The following is a 20,295-nucleotide window of genomic DNA, read 5'->3' on the forward strand; positions in this document are numbered from 1 at the left end:
ATGGTGCCCAAGCTGCAAAATCCTTTACTAATGCACTCTATGGGCACCTACATGAATGAATGGATCATGCTATCCCAAGCAAAACCAAGACTCACTCCTCCAAGAAAAGGAAACCAGTCTGGTGGACCCTTGCCATAAACAAGCTGTACAATAGAAGGAAGAAACTAGTACAGAAAAGAATAAAATCCCAAGAGGGGAAGACATCCCTGATCACTATCAGCAAGAAACTACGATCCCTCATAAAATCATCCAAGGCTAGCTTCGAAAGAAAAATTGCCAAGGACTCCAAAGATAACCACAAGGCATTCTTTAGCTATGTCAAGAATCTAAGTGGCAATTCCCAGATCTGCTCGGAGTTAGTGCAGAATGGCACAGAATACACTGAACTGACCGATATCGCCAACATCCTGGCAGACAGGTTCAGTGCAATCTCCACCCCCAAAAGGGCCCATAACTATACCAGAAGAATGTAGTGCCCCTGAAATCACAGACACTCAGGTTAAAACAGCTCTCTCCAAAGCCAAAAACACAGCATCAATGGGACCAGATGGTGTCCCACGCTGCGTCCTACATGAGCTCAAAGATGAACTAATCCCTCACCTAAACACACTGTTCAAACTCAGCTTCTCCACAGGCTAAGTGCCCATAGAGCAGTGCATAGCAACGGTTATTCTGCTCCACAAAGGTGGAGCCAGAACAGACCACAGGAACTATTGCCCTATAAGCCTGACTAGCTTGGTCTGCAAGGCTATGGAGCGCATCATCATGGATCTCATTAACAGAGACATTGGGAACCTCCAAACACTGGACCCTACCCAGTTCGGCTTTGTTAAGGGCAGATCATGCCTCCTAAACCTGGAGGACTTCTTTGAGACAGTTACCAAGGCTATAGATGAGGGAAAGGTGGTCCACACAGCCTACCTAGACCTCGCAAAGGCCTTCAACACCATTCCTCATTCTGGTATTATACACAAGCTTACCAGCCTGAACATAAAACCCTACATCACGGGATGGGTTGCCAACTGGCTGACGGACAGAACCCACATGGTAAGAGTTGCAGGAGCTAGGTCTGACTCTAAACTGGTTACAAGTGGCGTTCCCCAGGGCTCAGTCCTGGGACCCCTCCTGTTCAGCATCTACTTCTCAGAGGTACAGGCAAGCAAAGGAGGACTATGGCTAACCAAGTTCACAGATGACTGCAAACTAGGGGCTATAATTGACTCTCCGGCTGACACAGACATCTTCCAAAAGGGTCTCACTGAGACAGATACCTGGTGTCAAAACCATGGATTCAAGCTAAATGCCAAAAAGTGCATAGTCATCCCTTTTGGAAAAAACAAAGTATCCACAAATTGCCACATAGGTGGTAGCCCCCTAAATACGGAAGACAAAATAAAGGATCTGGGGACCCAAGTAGATAGTAATCTCTCCTTTGATAATCAAATTGCCAAAGTGTTTAGAAAATCCTTCTATGTAGCCCACCTAATCACAAAAGGGTTTGCATCCAGATCAAAAGAGGTCATTGTGCCCCTCTACGTATCACTCATCAGACCCATCATAGGGTACAATGCCCCATTTGGGATGTACCTTATAAAACACCTGCAACAGCTGGAAAGACCACAAAAGTACCTCACCAAGAGGATCACTGGCCTCAAACAGATGCCCTATGCAGCTCGACTGAAGAAACTCCAGCTGTACTCGATTGCATACTGCCTACTCAGAGGTAATCTCTGCCTGACATACAAGGCCATGTCCAACCCAGAATCGATGGACATGCTCCACCTAAAGAAATCCATATTCCCTCGAGCCACACGCTCTAGGGATCTGAACCTCACCACAACAATAAATAGGACGTGCTGGAGGGATAGATTCCTGTCCCAGAGACTTCCCATGCTCTGGAACAAGATTCCAGTCTACATTAGGCAGAGCTCCTCACTAACACTCTTCAAGAGAAACCTTGATGAGTGAATGGGAAACAGGAAGTTTACCCCAGGGATCACTTCAGTGGCTCTGCTAGACAGAGGCACAGAGAACTAATCTAAGGGGGCAGCGAAAAGCCAACACATTCCAGCTAGGCTTATAAATGGCTTTGGGCAGATAGCCTAGTACCTACCTATGAACCTATTTAATTCTTGACCTTCATGCTTGATATAGTTTCCTGTTATATTATTTTATCAGGGAAAGCAAATGATTACAGTCCTCATCTCATAAAATCCCAGCATACTCTGTTGATTGCTTTCTCTGCATCAAGACCCACCAATGACAGCATTATTGTCTTATATTCTCCTTCCCTTTGGATTATCATTGTTCTTTTTAATGTTGTCAAATGTTTGCCTGTCCTCGACAAAACCACACTGATGCATATTTATCAATTTTGGCAACACCTTTCCCATTCCTTTAGCTAGTCCAGACATAAACACTTTTATAATCATGATTTAAAATCGAAATGGGTCTATATGAGGCTGGATCTGATGAGTTTATGCCCTCTTTAACTCATTCCCTCCAGTAGAGCTCTTTTGGGTGAGTACCTTTAACTCCTAGTGGGTGTGGCTTCAGCATTTAAAAATTGAAGTTATCACCTTACATTTTTAACAAATATCCACTGACAGAGGTCATGTATCAATACAATTGTGTTTGCCATCATGTATGCTTCAAGATAAAATTGTCTGATACCTTGTATGTAACATGGTTTTGAAATTATTAATGCAAATATGAACAGGCAATATTTGATGCCTAGAGGAGCAGTAGGGTGTAACTGCAGAAATGCCTGGAGATGTCACTCGACTGTAATGAGTTAAGTAGTACAACCACCACATCTTTCTTCCAAGATGCTGGTGCTTCCCCTTCTTTTAAATACTATTAAACAAAATCTTCCAGATCTTTATCACTTTTTTCTCTCTTAACCTCCAAACTTCCACAGGAGTACCATCTGTTCCTGGAGACTTCTCTGCCAATTGATTATACATCACTGTTTTTATCTCATCTCCTCCTGTCTTAACTATTAGTTGTTGATCCTCATCTTCCTGTAATCTTGGTATAATTAAGTCCTCAACAAATATTCCCATTTGTGCTCTTTCTTGGTTTCCACATCCTTCTGCTTTATACAAATTTGTATAACATTTCCAAAAACTCTCTAATAACTGCTATAGGATCACTGGTTATTTTTTTGTGTTGTAGACTCACTAAATTTGGTGACAACCCTTCCTACTTTTTGTTGCCTAAGCTGTTATGCTGAAAGTTTTTGTGCTTTGGAGTTATCAAACATTAGTTGAGCAACAGCAGTCTTTCTAACCTCATAGATATTATCAGATTACTCCCTTATTTTCTTTTTAGCATTCTGCAGTTGCTCCTCTTCTTTTTCTGAGAGATTCCCTTTATTCTGCAATAATTTAGCATTTTTCAGCCTTTCTAAATAATTCTTATTACTTCTTAATCATATATCTTTCTCTTTTATTTCTACCCTATTTTTCAGTTCTATTTTAATTTTATCCCACTCAGTGGCTATACTTTCTAAACAAATTTCTATCTTCTCTATTAACTTTCATATAATTTCCATTACCCATTCCCTGAATTCCTTTCTGTTTAACAGGTAGGTGGAAAAGTGGCAACATGTCGTTTTTACTTCATTACTTTGCATTTTTATCTTAGTTTTTACTTGTTCATAATCTGAAATATTATTGCATTTGTGTTGAAGTTTTCATTTAAATAGGTATGCTCCTATGGAATGTAAATTTTATCATATCTATCTATCTATCTATCTATATATATATATATATATATATATATATATTGAATTCACATCTACCATACTAAATATTTTCGTAAAGATATTCAGAAATCTACCCTCTTTTGTTAAAGTTTCCCTTCTTGGTCCCCATGATACAGCCTCATTATTGCAAATCAAATTGCACTTCCCACTGATAAATAATATCCCCTGCTGAAACTGATTATTTCTCCCCAAATTTTCTTGAGCTCCATAATAGCAGATCTGATATTGTCCTTTCATTCTTCCTCAACACCTGGGTTCAGATCCAATCCTCGTATCTGGCTCAGACACATACTCTAGACTTTGGATCCAGCACTTCAGAAGACATTTGTGCTTTCTGCTGGGAGCCAGTCATTACCAATGTAGAGCCCTGCCCTTTAGACTTGCCACACCCCCAGGGTGTTTACCAAATATATGACAGTGGTGGCTGTTCACCTGAGACTCAGAGGATTCTGAGTGTTTCCATAGCTGGATGACTGGCTCCTCAATGCCCACTCCATCTATCTCCTTCCATAATCCAGGGACTATTTGCTCCAGGGTGGCCAGACACCTGGAATAACAATAAATTATGCCAAATCAAGCCTGACATCAGTTCAGAGCCTGGAGTGTATTGGTGCACATTTGAACACAATGTGAAATACATCATTACAAACTCATTGCATAAACACACTCAGATATCACGTTCAACAAATTCTTTCCTACCTATTGCCTCCAGCCCGATTCATTCTTCAAGCAGTGGGATATATGGCAGGAGCAATAGTATTACTTCCCTTAGCATGATAATGTATTTGTGTTCTTCAATGGACTCTAGCTGTTCAGTGAGCTGTTCTGTGACAATCCCTATCTTTTTCCAGTCAAACCTACTCTGATTTGCAAACACCATATCCAGTGGTGTATCCAGTCAGACACATTTATTTAGGCCAACCCTTTGTTTTACTGCCTTCAGTGGACGCAGTGACTACAGATGCCTCACAGTTGGCATGGGGGGCATTTCTTGGGAAGGATGTTCCAAGACATGTGGTCCCCCCCAAGAGACTAATTTGCATATCAATGAGATGGAGATGAGAGGAAACCCTATTAGCATTGCAGGCATTTCAAGATGCTCTTCCTCTAGGGACTATTGCGAGTCAGAACAACATGTCTGTTGAGTGTTACATTAACAAGCAAGGGGAACCTGATCTTACCCTCTTTGCAAAGAGACCATGAGAGTGTGGCAGTAGGTGATCTCCTTAAACTGCTTTTCGTTGCAGTGCACATACCAGGGAAAACCAACGAACTAATGGACATATTAAGCAGGTCCATTTTCATGCTGCACGAGTTGTCTCTCAAACAATCTGAGACTTTTTTGTAATTGCAGCCAACCTTACTGCAACCTCTTTGCTTTCCCCCATAACAACAAGTACAGCAAGTATTTTGCTGTGATCCCCCCTCAGGGGGCATCACTGAGAGATGCTCAAGTCTACATTTGGCCATCTGGTCTCCTTTATGCATATCCTCAACTTCACTTGATTCCCAAATTTCTAGGGAAAGCAATCTGGTTGAAGAGCTCAATCATCCTCATTGCCCCCTATTGGCCTCAACAGATGTGATTCCCTTTCCTATGGTCTCATCTTTGTTGTCCCCCATGGATACTGAAACCCTTTCCAGATCTCCTCTCATACTGCTCAGGGATGAGCCATGCCAATATCCATGCCTTCAAACTAACTGCATGGTTTCTCCAATTCTAGTAATGGTCAGACAGCCCAGGCTTTCTTCCCCAGTATGTATCATAATATTATCCTTGCAAAAAGATTCCACCAAGAAAGTTTACACGAGTAAGTGGAAAAGATTCTCCCTTTGGGCATTGAAAATGATGTTGACCCTTTTTCTGCCCTGGTTTCTGCTATCCTTGAATTTTGATTATTCTCTTTAAAGAAGGAGATAGTTTTTCTACAATTAAATTGCAGTTAGGTGCCATTTCTAATTTTCATGCAGGAGAAAGAAATTATTCCTTGGTCTCTTCCAAATTATGGAAAGCATTTCTTAAAGGCATTTTTCTCCTCAGACCACCAATAAAAGATCCTTCACCTCTCTGGGATCTGACCATTGTGCTGCAAGGCCTAACTCTTAAACCCTTTGAACCTTCAGCAAGAAATGACCTGAAATTCCTTTCATGGAAAACAGTCTTCTTAGTAGCTATTACTTCTGCAAGAAGAATTTCTAAACTCCGTGTTTTTTCATCAAAGACTTCTTACATTGTTTTCCATAAAGGTAGGGTTCTTTAAAAACTAACCCTTCTTTTTTACCTAAAGTAGCTTCTGAATAAAACATTAACCAGTCCATTCATTTACCGGTATTCTTTCCAAATTTTTCAAATAAAGGAGAATACATGCTACATTTTCTAGATGTGCACAGAGAGTTACACTTTTATCTTCACAAGACAAAACAAATCAGATATTCAGATCAGCTATTTGTTTCATTCCCACCAAAAAGACTGGGTTGTTCAGTTTCTAAAGTTACTGTAGCTAAATGGATCACAGATTGCATTTCCTGGATCTAGTCTCAGCAAGGCATTTCTCTACCTAAAGCACCCAAAGCTCACACAACTAGATCCATGGCTACTTCATCTGCTTTTTGGTCAAGAACATTTTTTGATGATACTTATGCAGCAGCCACATGGCCCAATGCACATACCTTTGTTACTCATTACAAACTGGATCTAATATCCAGACATAGAGGTGCCTTTGGCTCAGCAGTACTCTGGAATAACATTCCATAAGCACCATACAAGGTCAGTGTAGCTGGGGACTCTGTCCCATCTGTTGAGGAAGAATGAAAGGGACAACATCAGATTTTTAAGTTATGTACTCACCATAACTAGGCATCTGTGTTGTCCATTTTCATTCTTCCTCAACTTCCCTCCTATCCATCCCCCATCCTTAAATCTTCTGGAGGAACCTGTTGGATTGTTTATTGGAATGAGTCCATGACAGAAGAATGAAACACCGTCTCACTGACAACCACATCGCCAAGACAACATCACCAACAGCAGACATCGCTGACAACGGTAAGTCAAAGTATTACAGAACAGAACACATTTCCGTTCCCATAATCCACACAAAAAACACATTAAAATGTGTATAGCAGGGGGGCTAGCTTAATTTTTAGTGGGTAATAAATACATGCCAGTAGCCCCTTACTACCACAAATCTACCATTGTTGTCTTTTTTCTGTTTCTATCAGTGTTGGAGCCCCTGTAGCAATCAGTATCACTACTCCTATTTCCTTTGTTCCTGATATTCTGGTGAATATCCATCCTGAAACCCTTTCTTTGTCAAATTCAAATGCTCATTTCTTTCCAAATGTGTTTCCTGCAGCATTGCTACTCACATTCTGCATTTCTTAATATAATTACATATTCTTTCCCTTTTGTCTGTACCTGTAAGGCCGTTTACATTCCAAGATAATATAGTTAGAGTAGACATTAGGTTAAAAAGTTGTTGTTCCCAGATACTATGCACAACAGTTCTTTTAATGTGCATTTCCAACCTTTGTCTTACATGCACAAACTGTTTGACAGGTTGAGCTTTTATACAGTTGTTTCTTCTTATCTCCATTTGAAGCTATGTTACATTTTTCAAGACTTTTTCTTTAATGAAAATCCTCAAACAAAAAACTGAATACATTTTAAGCACAACTTCATCCTGTATTAACTTATAATAAACACACAAAACTATGTATATTATCAACAAATGAAGTTTAGCCCTCCAGATAGGAACAATTGGCCCAAATTGACATCTACACCCACAGTCATTACCTAATCTAAAATAAAGGTTACCCATGCTAAAATGTATGTTACACCTTGTGTTCCCACATATGGTGACTGCTGACTATTGTTTTCTTAGCTCTATTTCCCTCCAAGATATGAAAAACAGCTTCAGTGCTTTTAGGAAACATTAACTTTTAACGTCAGGGAAAAGTACATTGGCTACCTTTCAATAAAATGAAATTGTGCACTGTTCTGGTAAATACATTACAATATTAAGACTCCTACAGAGAATACTATCTCTTATGCACGTCCCATAATTTCAGACTATAGTTTTTACTGATCTGTTTGCCATTGTTCCATGAAATTTAGCATTTTCCTCACCAAAGAATATTCAAAACTCTTAATATTAAATGGTAGCACCTGCAGACAGCTTAACTGCATGTAGACATAGCAATGAAAAAGATGTAATTGACAACTTTGCATATGCATAAATGAATCTTTGTAAATTTCAGTCACAACACAATGCTAACTACTCTCAGGTGCCGACTTCAGGCCTCCCTCTGAGAACATTTGTTAATGGAAAAAAAGGCAATATAGTATCTTTGCAGATACAAGAAATCTAGCATTTTCAAGCCTTTGCCATTTTGTCTTATTTTTCAAACCAGTGTGCTTATTTGTTTATTGCTTAAGCCAAGGACACTAATCTAGACATCTATCCTTGCATAAACAAAGGAAATCATTATCCTAATTCTACATATACTACAATCAGTACTGCTCTACACTCCACTCCCACTCCAGCAGCCCAAGTTTACAGCATTATATTAACTTAAACTTACTTCTGTCCAGTCTTTATTATCTTGTTATAGTATAAAGCCTATATTTCATACAACTGAAAGTACTTGCTTACTTTTTTAACATATACAACAGTCACTGAAAATATTGTCCACATATTTAAAATATCCCTGACTGCAACCTATACAAAACTGTTTTGCAATATAACGTAGTTTACATATCATGAAATGTTTTATATAAATACTAAGAGCAAAAATACTTTCACTTGCAATTACTTATTTTTTTTTAAATTTAGTACCATTCTAAACATGGTACTACCTCACAGCAAGAGTCCCACATCCCAAAGACATGGTGTGTGTGTGTGTGTGTGTGTGTGTGTGTGTGTGTGTGTGTGTGTGTGTGTGTGTGTGTGTGTAGAAGTACCATTCTAAACATGCTTTACAGTCTACCCACTAGTTTAACAAAGTCAACAAAATTCCAGTCTTTCTCATCCACTTTTTCTTGCAATACCATACTTTACAAATGTGATTGATGCTTTATAGTCTTCCATTTGTTCACTAATTTCAGTATTGGTGGTCTTCTTCCTGATCATTTTCTTGTCCTAAAAACAGACTCTGGCTCAAGTCTAAGGTGATCCTGATTGTTCTAATCAACTCCTCTGATTTTTTTCTGTGTCTCAAGCATTTTCCTTTGGAACAATGGAAAGGTTTCTTTGGCAAAGCCTATGTATGAGCTTTATTGTCAAGAGAATGGGAAGCAGAATCTCCTTCTGTTAGATAATTCACCTTTTGTTGGATAAACAAATTTATGAACTTATTTATATTTCCTCCTTAGGCTGTTCTGCATCCAAAAATGTCCTTGATCCTCCAGGAAAAAATATTCTGAAGACTGCTAGATACAACAGCTTGAATCTTACTCCTGCCTCTTGATGTTTTCTAATTGCTGGGATATATTTGCTTCTCTTCTACCTGGTGTTCGCTGAGTAATAATTTTCCACAAGCACTCTACTATCTCCACTCTTTAATACTTTCCCTTTCTGTCACAGTTTTGTCAGGATCAACTCTTTTTGCTGGTATGATTGCATCTTTACTATTAGAGATCTTGGCTGCTTTCTCATGGCTAAGTTTGGAACATACACTCAATGTGCCCTTTTAATTAACAAATCCTGCTGTGGAACACCAGTCCAGTGTTTAGCTTGCTTTCATAAAATTCAAACAATCTGTTCCTTTTTGTTTCTGTTGTGCACCATAAAATTCCAGGTTTTCTTTGCATGATCTGTCTTTTAACTCCAATATTTTTTAAACAACTCTTCGTTATAAGCATGTTCAGCCAGTCTTTTGTTTATTTCATCCTCTGATTTCTGCAGTTTTATCAGTCATCTGAATAGCTAGTTAAAGCTTCTTCTATTTTTCCAACCTTTATTTGAGTTGATATTTTCCTTCATTGGTTCATTTATTTTAATCACCTCTAAATATATTTGATTTATTTTATCCTCCAGATTACTGGAAGCAATCTGTTGTTCCAAAGCTTAAGGTTGAACTGCTCTTTGCTGAACAGCTGCAGGATTCTTCCCAGACAGTGTTTTATATTCGCCTTTTCTGGTTTATTTTCATTCCGATTCTCCAAATTTAATTTTTGCTGGCATCCAGGTCATATACTTAATGAATCTTTACCCAGAAAGTCAGTTTCACTGGCTCCTTTTTTCTCAGTTTTTGTTTTCACCCTGGGAGAGCTGACATTAAGCTGTTGATCAGTTTGTAGCCATGTTGGAAGTCTGGTTGATGACAGTCTTGAGACACTGCTGCATGTATGGACAAGTATGGAGGGTCTTTATGTCCCCTTATCTATTTCTGCTAGTTCCTCTTCTAAGCTTGCCCAACTTCAAAAGAGGAAAAGCCTCCTGTCTTCCTGAGTAAGATGTTTATACATCACACTGTCTTGTCCTCTCTGGCATGACCAGCTGTGTGATCATAGTCTGGACTCTAGTCAGGTACTACCCATTGGAGTCAAGTCTCTGATTTTTCCTAAGCTTGGAGAAGTAAACCAGTGTTTTTTAGATGCAGTCATGTCCTACAGCTCCTTCCAGAGAGAGCACTACTGTCAGATCAGCCTCTCTTTGTGGATCCATAGATTTGACGTCTTAAAGCGTCTGCAGATGCTGTCCCACATTTGAAGTAAGGATTGAGGGCTTTACTTTCACCTTTTCCTTGTCTCAGTGGGGAAGAACAGTTTGTCTCATTCTAGACCTCAGTGCCTTGAAAAGGCACATCATGGACATAAGGTTCTAGACAGTGATACTTTAGGGTTCCATGCCCACAGCTCACTTGAATTATGTTTTTAGACATGATGATTGTGCTTTGGCACATCACTATTTGGGGTCCACAGAGAAGATTCTTCCAGTTTGCTCTAGATAGGCAATGATTCCTGTACAATGTTAACATATGGGCAATTTAGCACCTAGTGTCTTTACTAGCTGTTGTCACTGGAGACCAGAACCTTAGCAGGGGGTGAATCACCATGTATCCCACCACCCAGATGACTCACTCTGGTAGTCCCATTAAGAGAATGCCTAGAAGCATTCCTACTGGGGACACTGCTGTGCCTATAGTCTATGTGGGTAACTATGCATTAGGAGAAGTCCATTATGATTCCTATTTGTAGGATTGTCTTTATAGGCACAAAGCTGTGTGCTTTTCATTCCTGTACTTAAAGAGGACCAATGAAATAATGGCCTTGACTTCCCTGGTGAGAATGCAGTATGAGGTCTAGATTTAGACTCAAATGCATCTTTCAGGCTTGTTGGCAGCTGTGAGCCAAATGATTGCATTTGCATGATTGAGGATGTGGGTGTTTTCACTTGTAAGGTGTTATTCTTGCAGAGTTAAATATCCATTGACACATTCTGCTGGTGTGGTAGATATCCCCACCAATCTTTTGCTGGGCTTTCCCTCTCCATAATTGCACCTTTCAGATTCCATCAGTAGCCAGTTTGCTTTTATTGTTGGGATTTGCCCCCTTGGCTCTCACATGACTCACAAGTGTTCTAGCCCTCAGTTAGAAGACTGCACATCAGCCAGTGGGAGCTACAGGTAGTTCTCCTGATCCTGAAAGTATTGGAGGTGAAGCTGCTTCTGGGGTGCCTTACCTCATCCTATTAGACAGCCAGTGTGTTATGTGGTTTCAAAGCAATGTGGCACAAGGTCTTAACCTATTTGCAGGTCTTGTATGGCACTGGTCTTTAGTAAGGGTGTCAGGAAAATGAAAGAGCTGGGGGGACTGTGAGCCACTTCTCTAGTTCTTCCCTGGAGGCCATGCCTCATCATAGTATTACTGAAGTGGGGCACTCCAGTACTAAACCTATTCACCATTCAGGATTAGGTAGCTGCCCCTTCATTTTCCTGGGAGTAGTGAATGCATTCTCCATTCTATGGCACATGAGATTTCTTATGCATTTTCATATCATTCTTACCAGCACCATGTATTATAGTTTAGGAAATAAAAACCTAATTCATTTTCATCACTCCTACCTGTCTGAAAAGGGTGTGGTTTTAGGCACCCTAGTCCTTGGCAGCATAGGAATGTAGGAACAATGCTAAACAAGTGATTACAGAAACCAGAATATGCCTAGTCATGTACAACTTTATGTAGACTTTTTGCTACAATTTATGACCACTTAATAGTGTTCACCTTCAAAATCGAACAGGGCCACACACGATAACCATAGTGTAAACTTGTGTTTACCCATTCGGTCACAAAGACTAACCTTAAATGCATACAAAGCAGCACTTTGCTTAACTTGAAATAGTAACTTATTCCACTGTCTTGGAATACATTCAGTTAGGAACCTTTCCATCCAGAAGTTCTTGTTTATTTGCTGGTGAAGATTAAGGTCCTTAGTGTAGATGTTTGCAGAAACACTGGTTTTGAGAAGTAATAGGAGATCAAACAGGACTTTTTTTTCATGGCATAACAAGCAAGAGCTGTGTCACGTTGGAGCAGCCATTAGGCTACTGAGTATAAAGAGATTTGTCGGTTCTAGTGGGATAGTTGAAGGGTTTAAGGCCTGTAATTCTCTTATTTAAAAATTTGTTGGAGCACTTCCAGTTGAGTAATATTCTTGAATTGTACATACCAGAGTGGGGACATTGTATTAAACAATGGGGCTAATAAAGGAAGAGTGATTGTGATGATATTCTCTTGGAAGGTAACTGGGCCATATAGAAGGTGTCATGAAAAGAGATACTGCCAGCCCAGCTATCTGGAATTTTGTAAATAATTATATGTAATTTGTGAATGTCAATGTGATTCATATAAGATACTTGTGTTAAAATGTATTAGAACTGTATGTCAGGTGTATATCAAACTGCTGGTACAGAAGGGTGTGTTGAAAATATATTTTATAAAGTACTGAGCTTAAAGATGTAACCACAGCATGCCCTACTGAAAAAAAAAACAGAAATGTACATGCATTATTGTAACTGTTTAAATGTATATTTTAACAGTGGAAACTGGAATACAAGAGGTTAATTTCAGAAAAATAGCTGAAATTAAATTACTTTATGGCAGCAAGGAGATACAATGTCTAAAACTAGAGGTTTTCTGTATTGTCTTGGAAGTGTTTTATTATTTTATGACTTCCACCATTTACCAAAAGATCTGAGGTCTGTGTATTTTCACAGGTGGATGCTAAACACTGCTAGCTTTCAGCAGGGTGGGGTTTACCTGGGATAGATTCTGATGATAAGAAATGAGGTAATTCTGCAAGCTATCCCAGCAGTAATGTTTGAGATATTAATTTAAGAGGTCTCTTAGTGAGAAAGAACATTATGTATTCTGCCTTTGACCTGACAACATCAAGATCCATTCACCACAGATCTGCCTTGCTGTTCTAATTAAGCAAGTTATTATGGTATAGTGATTCTCTTAGATACAGTCAGGAATATAGCAAAGACTAATTTAGATGTTTTTCTTTATTTATTTGAGACTGTTTTGCAGTGTTGTTTTATATATTTCCTGTAATTTTGAACTCTGATGTTGTTACTGTGACTATATACTGAGTATTGTTTGTTCTTGTATTATTTATGATTAAATATATTTAATCCTTTCATTGTGGCTGATCTGTCTAGAGATATTTAAGTTCTGGGACTACTTGTATATTTGTTTGGTGACACTTTATGGGCCACATATGGACCACTCCTCTTGGTCAAACTACCATTTGTATTAATAGTAACATTACACAGTAAGATTGGACACCCTTTGTTAAGGGCCTTAAAGTAGCTGATAAGGAGTGGCTGGTGGCAATGAAAACTACCTAATAGTCTGAGCAGAAGGGGACATAGCTAGTATACCTGTGCCAGCCTTTCCCAGGTGTGTGTGTGTGTGTGTGTGTGTGTGTGTGTGTGTGTGTGTGTTTATATTTCAAACCTCAAAGAGTGTGAGTGTCAGCTACTTGGGTAGGGACATGAAGCTCTGGTTGGACAGAGAAGGTACTGGAGGTCTTGGCTTGGCTACTCAGCTGACATCCGAACTCTGTAGCTGTGCCAGTGGGGAGTCTTATTGGAGATATGGAGAAAGAGGGAGAAACCAGTCCCAGACACTGTGGTCTCTGTGTGCTCTTAAGGTAAACTGCACTTGATGCAGAGTTGCATCTGGAAATACTGTGTGTGAAACTTGTCATCCTCCCAGTGTACATCCCTCACTGGTGCCAGTGGTCAGGATTGAGGCTCTTTGATTACTGGTCCAGTGGTGGGGCACTACAGAAGGATTTTCTGACTATAGTAGAAAAATGGTTAACCTGATGTTTGCAGTGAGACAGATAGTTGAGAAGAAGCTAGAGATGAGGAAAGAGTCCAAATGAACATTCCTAGACTTAGAAAACATATGATGTGACCTCAATAACCCTGATTTAGACAGTCCTGCAATGGTTCAAAGTCCCAGAAACAGTTGTAGAATTAGGACAGGCTATATACAAGGATCCAGAGGCAGAAATATGAACATTTGGACCCATAGAGTGGTGCCCAGTGGGAGTGGGTGCAACAGGGTTCAGCTTTGAGCCCATTGCTATTCATACTGGTGATGATCTACATTTGGAAACGGGTCAGAGGAAACAGATCAGCAAATGTGCTTTATGCAGATGATGTGGCATTAGAGATTCTGAACAGGAACTTTACTGAATGACAGGGGAATGGAATGCAAAATGGAAGGCATGGTAACCACAGATAAGACAGTTGTAATGGCAGAAAATGGGGTAAATCAGAGGAACGTAAAAACTGTCATAGAATGGAAAATAGTGGGATTGGTTAACAACTTCAGGTATGTAGGGGAGGTGCTTGAGAAGAAGGGAAGTTTAAATGAGGAAGTCAAAGCTAGAATCAGAGGTGCTACAGACAAATGGCAGAGAGTTTTAGGTGTAATGTGTGACAGACGACTGTTAAAGAAACTGAAAAGCAGGGTGTACAAAACAGGTGTGCAACCAATACTACTGTGTGGTACAGAAACCTTGGCAGTAAAGGCAGAGCAGCTGATGAAGCTAGAGGTGATGGTGGTGAAGTGGCTGAGATGGGTGATAGGATGCACACTGTAGGACAAATGAAGAAATGCAGACAACTCAGCAGAAGTCCAAGTATCTCTAATTGCAGAGAAAGTCAGAGAGAACAGATTATAGTGGTTCAGGCACAAGTGCAGGAAAGCAGAAGGCAATCTGGTGAACAAGATTTGGGACAGACAGGAAGAAGACAAAGAGATAGACGGATTGTGTGACAGAAGACCTGCAGCATTCAGGCATGGCCATCAAAGAAGGTAGACGTGTAACAGTAAATCAAGAGAAATGGCAGCAGTTGGTGTGGCATCCTGAACCTATATAGAAAATTGGAAAAAAGGGGTTGATTATGATGGTGAGGTACTGATGTTTCCCTGAAGCAGTTTATGTGCTAGTAAAAACTGGAGGTAAGTGCAACATCCTTCTTAGCTGGGTCTGTTTGTGGGGGATTGTGGGGAAGTTTGCATATGTTTTCTACAAACTGAAGTTGATTTGCCTGGGTAAGTCCCCAAAGATGTTCAGTTTTGGTGGTGATGTGGTACAACAAGAGAAGATGACTAATTTGTCATTAACTTTAAATGGGGACAAGGAGATGCTGGGAGAAGAATGAGTGGGGTCTAGGTTGGTAGGAACCAGGACCATAGAGCCTGTAGAGGTTAGTTTTACAATTTGCTCCAGTGCATTGGTATTAACAAAGCCTGGGAAACACTGATTATATCCATTTTTAGAGGTGTAAGTGTGCCAATCAATACTTGAGTAATTGAAGTCCCTTGGCAAGAAGGCATTTGGTTTGATATTCCCTCAATGGTATTAAGATAATTTCCATGATCTTTTCAGGACATTAATATTTAGCTATCAGGTCTATATCAGTTCGTTGAATGGCTATTCAGAAAATACCCATTAATTGAACACCTATTTATTGAAGCCGCTCTTCAGCAAATGGCAGATTTTCACTAGGGCAAACTAGTTATTGGCCACCATCTGAAATTTGCCCTTTTTCCTCACTGTAGTGTGATCTTGGAGTTGGTATATTTGATATAGACCCTTAGCTATCAATGCAGTAATAGTTGGATATTTTAAGGTTGATTTGGATCTCCTGAAGCTCCACGTTAGGGTCATTGGTAATTTGACATGAGGTGATGGTGTTTCTGACAAATATAAGCATTCTTCCAGGATTACCCAAGGGCCTGAAGCCATAATAGATATTAAACCCTGGTAGAGAGGGAGTGTTTCATGGCATTGAAAACATAGATCAGTAACTACACAGATGTAAATGGGTTTGAGATGTAGGAGGGAGGGTCTCAAGTCCTGTCATCTCTCTATTTTGACACTTATTGAGTAGTGCCACCATGATGTCAAATTTGGGTTTGACTTTGCTATCTAGGAATGTCAAGTAGAGAGACTTGGTCTAAGAAAGTCAAAAGGGGGGCAGCAAAGGCTTCATCACATTTGCTGAAACCCTGGGATGAGAGGTGTAAGCCATCCCCTGGCAAAACAGGAAGTTTTGCATGCCATCTCTTCCCAGGCTGACACATACTGGATCCCCTTAGAATTACATCAACTACTTAGCCAGTTATTAAAGCTAATTATCTTGTCTTGGTATCTAGACATCATTCTCGGTAAAGGCATGCTACTACTCAAAACCAGTGTCTTTTCTGCCTTTAGTACCTATATAGTACTTTCCATTGTGTCTCTGCACGTCACTCTGTGTAGATCACCTCAGATAATTCACTACCAAATGGGCCACCACTGCATCTCATCACATTTATCCATTTAAAGGACCTTAGGGCCCTTGTGACATCATGAATTCTGTCACCAGATAAGCAGCTAACAGTCACCCTGTTTATATCTATTCTGATTATTGTGGAATCTGTATGCCTAACAATAGAGACATAACATTTTCCTGTGCAGAAGTAGACTTTGTGGGCCTTATGGGCTTAGACACGCTTTCTTGGTACTTTGTGTGGACGTGCACTATGTGTGAATGGAGAAGGGGCAGGTGTTGCCTTGTGCAGTGCAGGCTATGATCTTTTAAAGTGTGATCAGGAGGCCTTAACAATTATTTTTTTCTTTACAGCATCTGCATAAGTTATGGCATTTTTGTTCTGTTGTGATTGCTATAGTGTTGCGGAGTTATGATACTTACCAATAATGGGGTGATGTGAGGGGTATGCCTCCATGTTTATTAAATATTTACATCACTCACAGGTTGTACTATCAATTGGTAGATGCAGTGGACTTTCAGCCAGCCCTGCCTTAGAACACTTAAAGCAATAAGACTGGCCACAGATGGGGGTAACAGAAGACTGCTGAGCCAAGTTGCCAGAGAGTCAAGACTAGGGCTGACCATAGCACTCAGAGGTTGGAGGAATACTCTAGAAGACCCTGAAGATTTATGGATGAAATATTTAGAGTGATACTCTGAAGTTAGGTTTGATGGTGGTAGCTAATCTCTTAGTAATTAGTGAAAAGACGTTCAGGCTTGAAGATGGTGAGTTGCATGCCAGCTCCAGTGATATATTTGCAGGTTTGACACCAGTGTTACCCTTTGTAGAAGCAAGGAAAGGCATTAGAAAATCAGCTGGATGAGGGAAAGATGGATAACTCCAAATGTAATTACTTACTATTAGTGATATTATACCAAAGAGCTACAGTTGTAGTAAGTATGTTGTACAACCATACAGCCATGTATAATTATCTCAAAGCTTTACTAAGAACTGTCGAAGAGACTGACATATGGCATTTTATAATAACAGCTAAATGCAGGGTTTTACATGCATTTGACAGTGGCAGTTTGACATGTTGTGTTATACTTCTATTAGGGGTAAGTTTATGACTTTCCTTTACACAGAGAATATAGTGCATACCCCCAATATATTTATATAGAGATGTCAGTAGATCAGAAGTAAAGTCATGTACATTTCTCCTGACTCAAGATGTTTTCTATCACTAGAAGTTTCTACACATCATCAGAACACACTGTCCTGACAAGATGATGTGGCCAACTTCAGCACCGAGCTGTATTTAAATCGCTAAGGATAGAATGGAGTCTTAACTGTGATTTGTAACTGAGTGTTCATATATAATTCCCTGTATATTTTACTAAAGACTATCAAATGAAACTAATGTATAGGGGGAATAAAGCCTACACAGACTTTTTTTTCTGTGAAGGCATCATGACACACTGCTTATACAAAAGTAAGCAGATGTGCAATCCAGTAAACAGAGCTGAGCAGCGCACGAGCATGCCAACACAGAAGTATCTATGTCATGCAAATTAACTCAGAAGCAGGTGAATTACATGCAAATGAGGGAGGTAGAGTGATCCATCAAGTAGTTAGGCAGTCCTGCAGACTCCATGTTGGTGTCCGTAGTGTACATGGGAAAATTCCATGTACAGGATCTAATACAGACAACAGGGGCTGTAAAAGTGCAGTTAGATGATCAGAAATTGCATAGCAGCACAGATATATGCAAAACTATCCACCGTGTGTCCAAAACCATATGGAAAATAATTTAAAATATTTTTTTTAATAATCAGGGCATGTTTGAGCGGCATGCCACAGTGAGCAAACATGCCTTTATGAAAAAAAATTAAAAAGAGTGTAAAACCAAAATGTATTAGTATGTGACAGTAATGTATAATAGGACTCTATGTGGGGTATCTACAATGCTGGAATGGTGCTGTTGTTAATGAGGTAGGGCATGGAATCATGTAGTTTCCAAGTTGTGTGCACAGATCCCTGTGCAAATGGGGTGGGGTTACTGAATAACACAAATGTGTATCCATGTCCACAGATCCCATCCATGTAGGCACAGAACTGTGTTGGTGTCCACAGAAGAGGTATCTGACATCAAGGGGGGGGGTGTCTGTGGACTTGTTAGCTCATTGGAGCTCAGCAGTGCCTGCTTACATGGTGCAGCACTTTGCTGAGCAAGGGCTGTGTCCAGTGACTGCTAAGTTATGTTTACCTTCGGGCAATGTGTTTCTTTGTGTTTGCATGGCACACTGCCATACTGAGCGTGACCTTCTATGGGTGTGTGTCCAGTGACTGTTGACCATTGTTTACCTTCATGTGGCATGTTTGCATGGCGTGGTGCAGTGCTGAGTGAGGGAGGCTGTCAAAAAAAGAAAACAATTGTATGAGAAAGCCAATAGTATATTAATTACTGATGACCCCTGTTTCACATAAACTGGGGCTATTAACAGGCCTTAATGATATACTTGGCAGGTGGAATGCATCATAGTTACCCAATCATGCAGGCTGCACCTACAGAAGAGCACTGTAAAGGTTGCATACACCCTACAGTCTGCTTTCACTACCATATTCTGCACCAGTGGACTACAGATTTGGGATTTTTAACTGAAGGAATGCTAGGGGCTGCTGTGGGTCTGCTACATCTGCATGCGCTAGATGCTGAGGTCAGTGCTGCTGATGCTGAAAATAGGCCTAGACTGAGAAGGAGAAGAGTGTTCAGGCCCAGGGTAACCTTCCAGGAGCTACATGAACTAGAGATTGTAGAGTGCTACAGGGTGGATAGGGACATACTACAAGAACTCACTAAGCTCTGCCACCCTCAATTCAGACCTAGAGCGAACAGAGGGGAACCCATCCCAGTGGAAACAAAGGTATGTGTAGCTCTTAGGGTACTAGCTACAGGTACTTTCCAAAGACCAATAGAGGACATGATGGCGGTCTTACAGGCATCAGCATCCAGGGTACTCCACCAGTTCCTGGATGCCATGCTATCACATGTCAGTGAGCACATTTATTTTCCCCACACCCCTGAGGAGAGGGCCAGCAGTATACAACACTTCTATCATGTAGCACCCTACCCTGAGGTACTGGGTGTCATAGATTGCACTCATGTACTCATCAAGACACCACCCGGTGAGGAGGGTAGAATCTATGTCAACTGCAAGGGGTATTGCTCCATCAACTGCCAAGTCATGTGCAATGCCCAGGGCATTATCATGAATGTGTGTGCTGGCAGCCCTGGCAGGTATCACAGCTCCCATATATGGCATGCATCACAGCTGTACCAGATGTTTGCTAGGGGGACATCCCGCATGGCCATTTACTAGGGTATGCTGGCTATGCACTGGAACTGTGGATGATGACACCCATCAGAAATGCACACATCCTCATCAAAGAATGTCATAATGAGACACACACACAAACTAGAAACATCATAGAGCATGTATTTGGGTTGCTGAAGTCACGGTTCCAGTGCCTCAATATATCTGGTGGAGCCCTGCATTACTCTCCAGCCACATATGCACAGATGTTCACAGTATGTGCCATGCTGCACAATATGATCCTGTGGAAACAGCTGCAGCAGGATCAGCAAAGGGAAGGGATACACCGCCCCCACCAGTGCCTAGGCCACCACAGCCACACCCGCAGGGGGACTTGGAGGAGGTACCCCCTGAGGATGTCCCTGCAGGCA

The sequence above is a fragment of the Protopterus annectens genome, chromosome 1.part1, assembly GCF_019279795.1.
Source record: "Protopterus annectens isolate FY-2018-M chromosome 1.part1, PAN1.0, whole genome shotgun sequence".
Lineage (NCBI taxonomy): Eukaryota > Metazoa > Chordata > Ceratodontiformes > Protopteridae > Protopterus > Protopterus annectens.